The sequence below is a fragment of the Oryctolagus cuniculus genome, chromosome 17, assembly GCF_964237555.1.
Source record: "Oryctolagus cuniculus chromosome 17, mOryCun1.1, whole genome shotgun sequence".
Taxonomy (NCBI): Eukaryota; Metazoa; Chordata; class Mammalia; order Lagomorpha; family Leporidae; genus Oryctolagus; species Oryctolagus cuniculus.
Genome location: NC_091448.1, coordinates 41,288,880 through 41,302,079, shown reverse-complemented (window position 1 = coordinate 41,302,079; position 13,200 = coordinate 41,288,880). Strand labels below are relative to the sequence as shown.

Sequence of the window (13,200 nt, the reverse complement as noted above, 5' to 3'; positions counted from 1 at the left end):
AAACAAACTTAAAAGCTCAACCAGAATAAAAAGAGAATTCTACCAGGGAAGTTGTGGTTACCTTTTCCTTGATTTTTCCTTAAACTGGGGAAGAAGAAGGAGGAAGAAGGGGGGAGGAGGAAGGAGGAAGAGGGAGGAGGAGGAGAAAGAGAGAAAGGAGGAGGGGAGAAGGGGGAGGGGAGGAGGAGAAGGAGGAAGAGGAAGATGATGACTACGAGGAAGGACATACCTGGAAAGCTTTCAGCCTACAAGCAGGAAAGCCAGCAGCTGCTGGAAAGTGATGGTGACTGGTTATTCACTCATCCTGAAAGTGTCTGCTGTGGACACAATCGCACCGCAGGAAAACATGACATGGCGAAAAGCAACCCGAAGTGACACAGCACTAATCCTTCATCATGCCGAAGTCAGTTTCATGGGGTTTGGTGTGTGTGTGGCTACTCTGGTTGAAGACAGGAGGGCTGTGTCAGCTGGGTTGTGTGCAGGGAAGCTGGCTGTGAAGAGATACAGGAGCCCCAGGGTAGGAACCGCAGGATCTAGGACGGAAGGGCTATGTCCCAGTCTGTCTCTCTCCTCCCACACAGGTCACCCCCTCCCTTGGCAGACGATGGTTTCTGCCTTGTATGCAGCCGTGTCTGCTGTGGCCCTCTGCCATGATTCTCTCCAGCAGGTGCCGTCCACACTGACTTCACACGTGTTGACACACACATGTGGACCTCTCTGCAGGAATGGCCGTCCTGCTCTCAGACTCCTTAGAGAGCAGTGCTGCCCACAGGAGCGACCGCTGACCACTGCTCCGGCTCCTCATGCCTCACCTTTAGTTCCCATAGGAACACTTCCGGTCGTTTGGTTTCCTGCTTCCAAATTTCTAATAGAATGACGATAATGGCTACCGCTCATGGAGCTCCGAGTGTGAGCTGGACACTATTCTCAGCACTTGAGGTGGATGAACTGTTTTTATTTTTCTAAAGGACACAATACGGGAAATAACATAAACAGAGCAGAACAGTGAGGGACAGCAAGCCTCCAGTGACCTGCTTCAGGTTACACAGCCAGTTAGCAGCTGAGCCTAAATGTGAACCCACATGACATGCGTGGTGCTGAACACTGGCTGAGCTAAGCTTTTGGAACCTAGCTGCAGGCTGTCGTTAAAACACGGGCTGCTTGGCTTTGGAGTAAGTCCTATCCCAGCTGGGGCTGGGTGGGAGCAGAGGGGAGTGGGGGATCAAAACAGGGCCACTGTTCAGCAAGGCAACAGGAAGAGCGGTTTTCTCTTTAAAGAGGTAGGGGGAAGACGCAGAGCAAAGGGAACCCTCGTACACTGTCAGCAGCAACGCAAACTGGCACGGCCATGATGGACAAGAGCACGGAGGCTCCACTGAAACTTGCAAGTAGAACTAGCATATGATCCAGCAGTTCTGCTTTTGAGTATATATATCCCAGGGAAGTAAACTCTCTATCTGGTAAAGATATCTGCACTTCCGTGTTCACTGCGATATCATTCACAACTGCCGAGATAGAGAAGCCACCCTGAGCGTCTGCTGATGGATGGGTGAGGAAAAGTGGCACACACAGTGGCATACTAGTAAGTCTTCGAAAAGAAAGAAATCTCGGCACTTGTGACAATATGGATGAACCTGGAGACATTATTGTAAATGAAATAAGCTGACAAGAAAGGCAAATACCCATGATGGATCTTACAGCACAGAATCTGAAAAGTAAACAGAGTAGAAGGGAGATCAGGAAGGGTCAGAGGTTATAATTGAATGAGTCATGTAAGCGCAGTTATGGCGGAGTAAGTTCTAAAATCCAAGGTAGAACATGCTGACTATAATCAATAATAAGATGTTGCACACTTGAAATTTGCTCGAGAGAGTAGATCTCAGGTGTTCTGACCATGCACACCACAAAATGGCAGCAGTGTGACAACATGACAGATATGATAATCAGCTTGACTGCAGTAAGCAGCTCATAACGTACACATCTATCAAAACAGCACACTGTATGCCACATTATATATACACACACAAAAAATACATATAGTTTTTGATTGCCAGGTACACCTCCACAAAGCTGAGAGGGGTATCATCAATCTTGATTCTAGCATAACCATCACTTTCATTGTCTGACTTCTAGGAATTTTTCAATAGTAACAGTCTAAAATGCACAAATATATACATATGGAAATAAATTCATTTTTAGGATTTTCAAATAAGGCACGAGTTCCACTGTGGTAGAGAAATAAGGGATGCCAGGAACCCCGCAATGCCCATCTCTGTCAGCAGTACAGGAGTAAGATTCAATCGTTGAACACAGACAAACCCAGAAACCTATAGCCCCAATGATGGGGCTTCCCTGTGGATCTGGGGCATCCACTCCTGTGCCTACTCTGGACTTCCACAGCCCACTCAAAGTCAAATAGCTGCATTAGCTTATCCCCCAGCCTGCAGAGCGTGCTAAGCCTATCAGTGCAGGATTTTTGTTTAAAAACTACAGAGGAAGAGAGAATGAATGTGGAAAAGAAAACGAGAATAATACCAAGACAATTTTACCAGACTAAGTAAAATTATGGCCCAAAACAACAATTTTAAAATGTGGCAGGCAGGATTAAGCCCCACCAGCTCCTCAAAGATGCCTACATGCTAAGTGTGGGCATCGGGACTGTGTTACCTTACAAAGCAAAGGGCAATTGGGGTTGCTGATGGCACTGAGGTTGCTAATCAGCTCATTTCTTAAAAATGAAGATTATCCAGCATTCCTGGGGAGTGGGCCCAATGTCATCACAAAGGTGTCCAAAAGTGGAAGACAGAGGCACAAGAGAAAGCACAGTGAGAGGGGAGAGGGCCCGGGCAAAGGGATGTGACGAGGACCTCCAGGGCCAGATTCGCGAGAGGAAACCAGCCTGCCAGACCCTGGTCAGACCAGTGACTTCCAGACAGAAAGATAATAAATCTGCCTTATTCTAACCCACTAAGTTTGTGTCACTTATTATAGCAGTCATAGAAAACTAATAAAATCTTCATGAAACAACATAACAAAAGTGTGATAGCTCAAAAACAGGAGTGATACAGTGACAGTGACAACACTACTACTGCCTGAGCTCAGGGAGGACAGGAAGCACGGAACAACGCTCAGGGACAGGTGTCTGCCGCAGCAGTACAGACGGTGCCCGGATGCCCACAGCCCGGATCAGAGCAGCACGGGTTCAAGTTCCAGCTCTGCTCCCAATGCCAGCTTCCTGCTAGTGCTCACCAGGGAAGGCTCAAGGAGCGGAGTCCCTGCTACCCACAGGAGAGCCAGACTGAGTTCCAGGCTCCTGGCTTTGGCCTGGCTGCAGCTGTTATAATCATCTGAGGCAATGAACCAGCAAATGGGAGCTCTCTGTTTCCATCACTCTGCCTCTCAAATAAAATGAAAACACAGAAGTCATGAGCCAAGGTTGGGGACAGCCTAGTGGGAGGGCACCGTTGGTCAGGGACACTGGTGGCACTGTGCTTCTATGGAACCAGCCCAACTGCTCACCTGCCCTGCTCATTCTATAGAAATATAAACCACTGTTTGGTTAAGTGAGCGAGGTGGACATTCTCTTCCATAGAAACCAAGCAGAACCTAGCTGAAACATCACTAGAAAAATTAATAATGTGACTAATCAAAAGCTCAATGATGAAAGAAAGAGGATTTCAAGGTAACAACCAGGAAAAAAATGAGCCTTAATCATAAATGTTCAAACTATCAGAAGGAAAACACATACACAAAAAAGCAATGCAAATACTAATGCTGTGTAAAATCTAGAAAATGACAGAACTAAAACCAAACATTACGTCAAATCAATAAACTGCCATATAAACCATTAAAAGCAAGACTTTCTGATCACAAAGTGAAATCCAGCTATATGCTGAACACAAGAGATTCAATTCTGAAAGTTTATGCCAAAATTGAACTCACAAATTTAACACAAGTGCATTCCAAATCCTAACAGACTTGGGAACTTGAAAGGTTGGTGTTAAAGTTCAATTCTTCAAAAGTGAAGAATAAAGAGAGTTTTATCCTTCTGCACAGCAAACCACACCATCGTGAGTCAGCTACTGTGCTGGTATAACAGTAACACTCATGGCTGACAGTCAGGTGCCTGTCATGGGTCCCACAGGGCCCTCAGGACCTGGATATTACCTCATTTGCCCCTCACAGCCCTGTGAAGTGGGATCATCTCTGGTTCACACATGACCTGGGACCTCTTCCTGCAGACCTGGGGCTTGGGTCTAACTCATCTCACAAAACTGACGTCCAACCCAACAAACAACTCCAGAGAACACACTGCAGGTCGGTTCAGGAACTCCCACTCAAATGAACAGCATGTGATAAAGACTGTATTTCCAAATAACAATTAAAGGATTATTCCATTAATCTAACACAAAAACAAATTCCAAATTTACTCATAATTAGTATAATAAATCTAGATTAATGCTAATAAATGCATTGGTGAATAATTTCATAATCTTCAATTTGGAAAGGTCTTCATAATTATGACCATAAAGACAAACCTGACAAATTTGACTACAGGGGCTGGCACTGTGGCACAGAGGAGTAACTCCCTGGCCTGAAGCACCAGCATCCCACATGGGCGCCGGTTCTGGTCCCGGCTGCTTCACTTCTGATCCAGCTCTCTACTATGACCTGATAAAGCAGTAGAAGATGGCCCAAGTCATTGGGCCCCGGCACCCATGTGGGAGACCCAGAAGAAGCTCCTGGCTCCTGGCTTTGGAACAGGGTAGCTCTGGCCGTTGTAGCCAATTAGGGAGTGAACCATCGGATGGAAGACCTCTCTCTCTCTCTCTCTCTAACTCTCTCTCTGCCTCTCCTCTTTCTGTGTGTAACTCTGACTTTTAAATAAATAAATAAACCTTTAAAAAAAAAGATGAAAGTGAAGAAATATTTCCAACACAAATAGAAGAGTGGTGAAGAATTATTGAAATTAATAAAAATAGGACAAATACTCTAATAAAAATAGGCTATGAAGAGGAAATCTGGAAGATATAGCTTTTGCATCCAGGAAAAGATGCTTTACTATCAAATCAGGATATATAATAAAATAATGACATTTCACATTTTACCCATTGGATTAGAAAAAGTTGTTTACAATCACAAAATCTAGAGTTAAAAGGGATGAGGTCTTGGATAAACAGGTATAAGCATCTGAGACAGTAATTAAGTAAAATGTATCGAAGGACCTTAACATGATGAATAGATGCATATGTAATTGAATCTGCTACATTTCCAGGCATCTATCCTACAGAAATACTAGGGGTGTGGGTGTGTGTATGGGTGTAGGTGTATGCGTGGGTGTGTATGTGTGTGGCTCTTCAGTGTCTTGTGTTTTTAATACCAAAATATCACTAACAGCAGTGACATTAATAAATAGAAAATTTATATCCAAACTGGAAAATAAATATATCCAAAAAATAAATATATCCAAACTGAAAAGTTAATACAGCAATTAGAAAGACGCAGAATTCAATATAATGACATGGAAAGATGTTAAGAACACATTGTGGCCGGCGCCGCGGCTCAATAGGCTAATCCTCCGCCTTGCGGCGCCGGCACACCGGGTTCTAGTCCCGGTCGGGGCGCCAGATTCTGTCCCGGTTGCCCCTCTTCCAGGCCAGCTCTCTGCTGTGGCCAGGGAGTGCAGTGGAGGATGGCCCAAGTGCTTGGGCCCTGCACCCCATGGGAGACCAGGAGAAGCACCTGGCTCATGCCTTCGGATCAGCGTGGTGCGCCGGCTGCAGTGCGCCAGCCGTGGCGGCCACTGGAGGGTGAACCAACGGCAAAAGGAAGACCTTTCTCTCTGTTTCTCTCTCTCTCTCTCTCACTGTCCACTCTGCTGTCAAAAAACACATTGCATTAAATGGAAAAGAACCCATACCTACCATAAATATTATTATGGTATGGTAGCTTTGATATTTTTTATTTTAAATTACACATGAGGGGGGTTTCAAAAACTTATCTTTTATTCTATTTTTCCATGAACATTTTGATGTACCCTCATATTGATGTAAGGAGTTGATTTTCCAAGTGCTTGTGTGTTCTGCAGAGACACACAGAACTTCAGTGTTTACTTTTGGGAAGTTGAACAGGTGGCAGGTAGGAGAGGCAGGGAATCTCTTTTATTTCATTTACTTCTGACCTGGTATTAGCATGTTTTTCTCCAGTAATTAAAATAATGATAAAAAAGTAAACCAACTGAAAGTAATGAAAGCATAAAATAATTACTTAGACTAGAAAGTTCTATCCAGAGAACAACATAGCTTTGTTATCTCAGCTGTGGTTTTATTTGAAAATTATGATATTAGAAATAGTTGTTGAGCTTGTCCAATCCTATGTAAAATATTTTCACACCCAAATAAGTACTACTCAAGCAAATATTTCCATAATGTATTACTTTATAGCACAGGGTATTCTCATTTCAAAATGAACTTTAAGTAAGGTTAAACTTAAAACACCCATACATAGAGTTTTGAAAGTATTGATAGCTTAACTGCCTGGGCATGAGGTTAACTGCTGCTTCCTTAACACAATACTCATTTCACAAATGAGATAAGAAGTTCAAGTGCAATGAAAATGTTTATTATTGAGCTGAACATTGTGGCACAGAGGGTTAAGCCACTGTATGAGATGCCCACATCCCATATCTCAGCACCAGCTCAAGTCCCAGCTACTCTACTTCTGATCCAGCCTCCTATAATGTTCTTGGAAAAGCAGGGGACAACGGCCCAGGTACTTGGGTCCCTGCCACCCACTTTAGAGATCCAGATGTCGTTCCTGGACCCTGACTCCAGCCTGGCCCAGACCTGGCTGTTGTGGTCATTTTGGAAGTAAATCAATCATTCTCTCTCTCTCGTCCCCACCCACCCCCCCGTCACTCTGCTTTTCAAAAAAATAAAACTTCTTTAAAAGTTTATTATTACTTTATTCTGGAAGGTGGCCACTTTAGGAAGCATACACACACATTTACTGAAAGATCTTGAAATATCTTAGGGATCTTCTGTTCTTTCCTCCTCTCTAAATCTTCGGTAGTCTGCCACCTCCCAAGTCCTCCTCACCACCCTGTACCCTACTGCCACAGAATGTAACCACAAAATGTACCTGACTGTTCCGTCAGCATCTCTACCCTCACTGTTGAGCAGAGTCTGCCATACAGGAAATCAAAAGTTCATTGATGGCCGGCGCTGTGGCTCAATAGGCTAATCCTCCACCTTGCGGCGCCGGCACACCGGGTTCTAGTCCCGGTTGGGGCGCCGGATTCTGTCCCGGTTGCCCCTATTCCAGGCCAGCTCTCTGCTGTGGCCCGGGAGTGCAGTAGAGGATGGCCCAAGTGCTTGGGCCCTGCACCCCATGGGAGACCAGGAGAAGCACCTGGCTCCTGCCATCGGATCAGCGCAGTGCGCCTGTCGCAGCGCGGCGGCCATTGGAGGGTGAACCAACGGCAAAGGAAGACCTTTCTCTCTGTCTCTCTCTCTCACTGTCCACTCTGCCTGTCAAAAAAAAAAAAAAAATTAATTGATATGAATGAGTAAATGCTTTTAAGACATGCTTAGAAAATTTCATAGGGATGCCTTATAGCTTAGTATTTTACAAAGGACAAGAACTTAAGTTTTTAGTTGCAAATGAGTAAATCTATGGCTTAAAAATTTATCTGTAGAAAAACATGCATTTCTTTAATAATTTCCATGTTATTATTAAAATATGAAATCTAGGAAAATTTGGTATCTAAAAAAAGTGACCATATTATGATCTATATAGGCAATATGCCAAAAATCCTGTCCTGATTTACAACACAGCAGTCACTAGATCTTCCACACTCTCATGATATCAAGTTCCATTTGAACCAATATTATTAGATCAATTTGATGGACAGAAAATTATCTTGGGGAAACATGAAAAAGTACATTATTTAGTTGTGCGTTTCTCATGCTATTTCCTGTCGCACTATGATACGTTTCCTGTCACATTATGATACACTCATAGTTGGAAAGATATATTTTTAAACTTTCAAAAATGCTGTGTGGGTGCAAACTGATGAAATCTTTACTTAATATATACTAAATTGATCTTCTGTATATAAAGATAATTGAAAATGAATCTTGATGTGAATGGAATAGGAGAGGGAGCGGGAGATGGGAGGGGTGCAAGTGGGAGGGAAGTTATGGGGTGGGGAAAGCCATTGTAATCCAAAAACTGGAAATTTATATTTACTAAATAAAAGTTAAAAAAATAAAATAAAATAAAAAAGAAGTAGAAATGAAAAAAAAAATTCTGCTTAAATTTGTTAGGAAGTATAGGTATGCACGATGATGCAGCCAACAGGGAGCTGGCTCTAGCCAACCTAGAGTCATCTCTAGGTATAAAATTAGCATATGATCTAGCAATTTCATCCTTGAACAGATATTAGTACACCAATGTTCACAGCAATGCTACAACAACCAAAGGCAGCAACAACCCAAATGTCCATTGATGGATGAACGGAAAAGCAAGAAAAAGTCTATATGAAAAAATATTATTCAGCATGCAGAATAAAATTCTTTTTTCCCCCTTTGGTGAAAGACATAAATATTTTCCATCCACTGGTTCACTCCCCAAATGCCTGCAACAGCAGAGGCTGGGCCAGGCTGAAGTCAGGAACTCTAGTCAGGTCTCCCTTGGGCCATTACCTGCTGCCTCCCAGGTGCAGCAGCAGGGAGCTAGCTAGACTGGAAGCATTGAGTAGCCTGCGCTTGAACCAGACACTTCTGTAGGAAATGCTGGTATTCCAAGCTCAGCTCACTGTGCCAGGACACTGACACCTGCCCCAGGGATTAAGTCCTGACACGTGCAGAACATGGACAAAATTACGCTAAGTCAAACAGGCCAGTCTCAAAGGGACACACATTGTGTGACTCCACTCCCATCAGGCACTTGGAACAGGCATGCTTCTGGAGACAGCAAGCTGCTGGTGGCCAGTGGCGGCGGCAGAGAGGGAGGCAGTGACTGCGCACTGGGTGGGGCGTTCCAGCTGTGACGAGGAGGTGCAGGAGACCCCACAACACTGAATGTGCTGAGTGCTGCAGAAGCCCTCAGCTGTGCACTGACCAGTGCTCAGAACGGGGATTCTGCATGCTCATCTTACCAGGAAGCATTTTAACGCTTTTCAAAAACAAGTTTATATTTACTTCCCTGTGTTTTAAAACCTCAATCTACTCAATTAATGTGCACCCCATCCCCAAAATGAAAAATAGTCATTAATAATAATAATAGTAGTAGTAGGGAAGCAAGCAGAAAAAAGGCATCATAACATTTAAGGACAAACTCTACAATCTACAGCCCACAAAACAGATGGTCAATGACTATGTACACAAGGAACTGTCTCGTCTGCCAAAGCAATGAGGAAAAGCTAAGCTAAAAACCTCTGCTCTCGTTTAAACAAGCCATTTCAGAAATCGGATTTGCAGGTAACACAGGCCTACCCCTTCTTAGGAACTGCTTTTGCATTAAGGAAAACAGGGGAAACATTGTAAATCATCAAGAAGTAACTCTTCCTGATTCAGAACCACACCACAGGCAAAAACACGTGATCACAAACCGCTAAATACCGGGTAAAGAACGGAACAGGGAGCCGGGAGGGGCAGGAGCACGTGGGAAAACACTCGGCGAGGGCTGAGTGCACACAGCCCGAGGTGGAGCCAGGGGCTGCAACGGCACCACTTGCTTCCCAGCCATGTCTGGGAGAGCAGCGGTTATTCTGTGTCTGTACGTAGGGCCCTGCTTTCCTCCTCCTGTCATCAGAAGATGGGAAACAGGGGTGGGCCAGTGAAGTGGACAGCAGCGGGCTCTTGGCAGTGGCACACGTCACAGGCCACGGTTTGCTTTCACTCTGTGCCTAATGAAGGGTGGGGACAGTGGCGAACCAGAGGGAGAGGAGAGGAAAGAGGCGGCAGAGCCAGTGGCAAAGTCAGTCACTGCACAGGACTGGAAGAAAGCTCTCACTTGGTGCTGAGAGACAGGCAGACCATATGTGCTGTTTTCTCTTGTAAACCTCGCAGCCGCTCGAGGGCGCTGTGTTCTGTTTGGTCCTGCTGGCTCTGTACTGCTATGCTCCCGTTCACTGCCATGGGAACTGAGGCTGGGTAAATTCCTGTAAGGTCATCAGTAGGTGACAGTTCAGGGGCAAACCTTCAGTCTGACTACAGGGTGCTCAGGACTCAGTCCCTGAGCTGCACGGCCTCAGTCCCACACAGACAAGGAGAAAATAAGTCAGGAACGAAAATGGAAACGATGGAAAGAAAATATGCAATGGTGCGTGCCAAAGTCAACCACCAAACATTCACTTTTAAGATGGGATCTTGAAATAGTAGCAGGGGAGAGTGGACGGACAGGGAGGAGCCCGCAGGCCCCAGAACTGGGAATCTGAAGACTGCTGGGCGGGCCAGGAGAGGGCTTCTCAGGACACGCTCATGCTTTCCTGGCTTTTATGTGTATTTGGCAGGTACTTCTCGGGACCCCAGACACAGCCATCTTCATATGGATGGATGTCACCAGGTGCCCCAATCAGCAGATCCTTGCCCACGATGCACTTCAGGGGCAGATACACACCTCTGTCCGAATGCTGGAGACGTGGCTCAGCAGTCACACCTGAGCATGGGGCCCAGGGCCCTCCCTCCCCAGCAAGGGGACCCAAGTCTCACGTTGTTCCCCAAAACAACCCTCTAACCTACAATCTATTTCTATAAGTAGGAAAACAAAAGTTGGGGCAGATAAGCAACACATTAAGAATGGTTACTACTACATGGGACAATCTCAGTGTGTTTTTTCCTATATTCATTTTTAAATTTTTAGTTTACATTTTGTTTTTTATTTACAAGGCAAAGGTCTTATAAGATACTGACAGGAGTGCAAAAAGCAAGCAGAGATATGACTGACTTAGGGCCAACAGACAGAAGAAACAGCGTCACAGGTTAAAAAGAACCCAGAATTCAGCACAGTACTAGGCAGCAATTTCAAAGGATGCTAAAACGATCAGAAAATGCTTCCAAAATGCTTCTGAGAAAGGGAATGCCATCTTTTGAAGCATATAATATTCACGTAGAGGAAAATGAAATAGCTTTCGTTGTCTGTGGCTGTGTTGATCATGCTAAGCTGCTATTGCAGGAGACCTAGGAAAGTACCCTATACTGACAGCACTCCCAGATGGGATTTATTGCACTTTTGCTCTTACTAATCTGTGTATGCTGAGAATGAAATATGAAGGAATCCCACTACAATCTCTTTCCAGAAGAAAGTGGCAATCGGGCTTCCATTAATTTGTTTTTAGAATGATGGTTTGGGATCACATACAAAGTGACATACACTCAAATATAAATAAAAAAGGCAAAAGGCAATGTAGCCAATGATGGATGTGACACAAAGAACAGGTGCAGTACAATATATTGCATGCATTAACTCACTGTGCGCCCCCAGAGAAGTGGCTCGCTTTTCAACACCCAAAAGCAATTTACGCTGGTTTACAGTTTACAATTTACTAAGGTTTACAGACAATCCCTAAGCAAGCATTTGACCTTCAAGGTGAGCTGCTGCTTTCTCTTCTGGGAATCTGAATGGCCCGATCAGGTAACCAGGGATGCCGCTGTCATTGCATTGGAGCAGGGTGTCTTCGCCATCCCCTGACTTTAGGTGAGGCAGTGCAGTGACACCAACACTGGCATCTAGCATCTCAGCCCCTTTCCAGCTGTGAGACGTTGAGTAATCCTCTCTTCAAGCTTCTGTGGCCCCAGGCATAAGATGGGGGTTCCTGTCATCTGTGTGAGGTTACAAGGATCCATCAGATGGACCAACACAGGCAACTGGCCCAGCAACTGGCAAGAAGGGAGTGTTTGAAACACCAATGTCTTCTTTCTTTTTTTTAAGATTTATTTATTTGAAAGGCAGAAAGGCAGAGTTAGAGAAAGAAAGAGAGAGAGAAGCAGAGACAGAAAGAAAGATCTTCCATCACTCCTCAGATGATGGCAGCAGCCAGAGCTGGGGCGATCCAAAGCCAGGAGCTTCTTCTGGGTCTCCCATATGGGTGCAGGGGCCCAAGCACTTGGGCCATCTTCCCCTTTCCCAGGCGCACTAGCAGGGAGCTGGATGGAAAGTGGAGCAGCCAGGACAGGAACCGGTGCCCATATGGGATGCCGGCATCACAGGCAGAGGCCTAACCTACTACACCACAAGCAATGCCTTCTATGGAGGCCCAGAGTCCGGCGCTAACACTTAGCTGTGCAGACTTGAGCAAGTCACACCTCTTTGTCTAGGTTTCCTGGAGACAGAGTTTCTGCTCCAGTAGAATTAACACACGCAAAATTCTCAGGCTATGCTTGACACTGTTACAGGAGTGTTAGCTCCTGTCATTAGATCTGAGAGGTGGAGCTGAGCTGCGTCGCGGTTCCTGAATCTATTTCCCTCCAGCAGTCTGCCTTCCAGACCACACTTCCTTCAGGTTCGCACCTAACATCTGCTACATGTGCTGCCTGGAACAGAGTGGGCTCTCATAAATGTTTCTTACAAGAACGCACGAATCAAGGTCTGCTCTTTCACCACCTCAATCTCCGTACTTGTCTTTTCAAGGAGCTCTGGCAGCACCTGCCTCAGCCTCCCAGCCAATGGCCAAACGCTCCCTACAATGCACTTTAATCACATATAGAAGGCTAAAGATTAAAAGAAGGGCAAAGAGTTCAGTAACTGAACAACAAAACCTCATTTCATATCACTGTATCAAGAGGGCTGTTTTCTATAATTTTTTATCAAAGTAAATAATATTTGGGGTTTTCAAAGTAACAGTACATTAACTAGAGCATCAGTGGTCATATATTATAAATTGTTTAGCAAAAAATTTTTAACTGAGACATACAGCTCCCAGTCTTCATATAGCTATTAATTCCCCAAAAAAGAGATTAAGCCTGGTATTCTCTGCATTATTTACTGATTTTTTTTGCATTTGTCAAAATTAGTTTGCAAACTGAACACACACGAATGAGAAGAGAAGGCAAACAGGAGTGGGTGCTTAGAATAAACGCAGCAGCATTTAGAAAACATCATTTCACTGACTTTCAGCAGCATCTTTTAAACTAGAAGTAAAAGTAAAGAATAGAAACACACTGCACATGATTTAAGAATTCACGGTCCCTTATGCAA

At 44.7% G+C, this 13,200-nt stretch overlaps 1 protein-coding gene across 1 annotated transcript in view; it reads right to left on the bottom strand.

Annotated features, from left to right (window-relative positions):
- Positions 1 to 13,200, bottom strand: part of MYO1D (myosin ID) — a 340,304-nt gene that overhangs the window by 280,995 nt on the left and 46,109 nt on the right. The window lies entirely within an intron of this gene.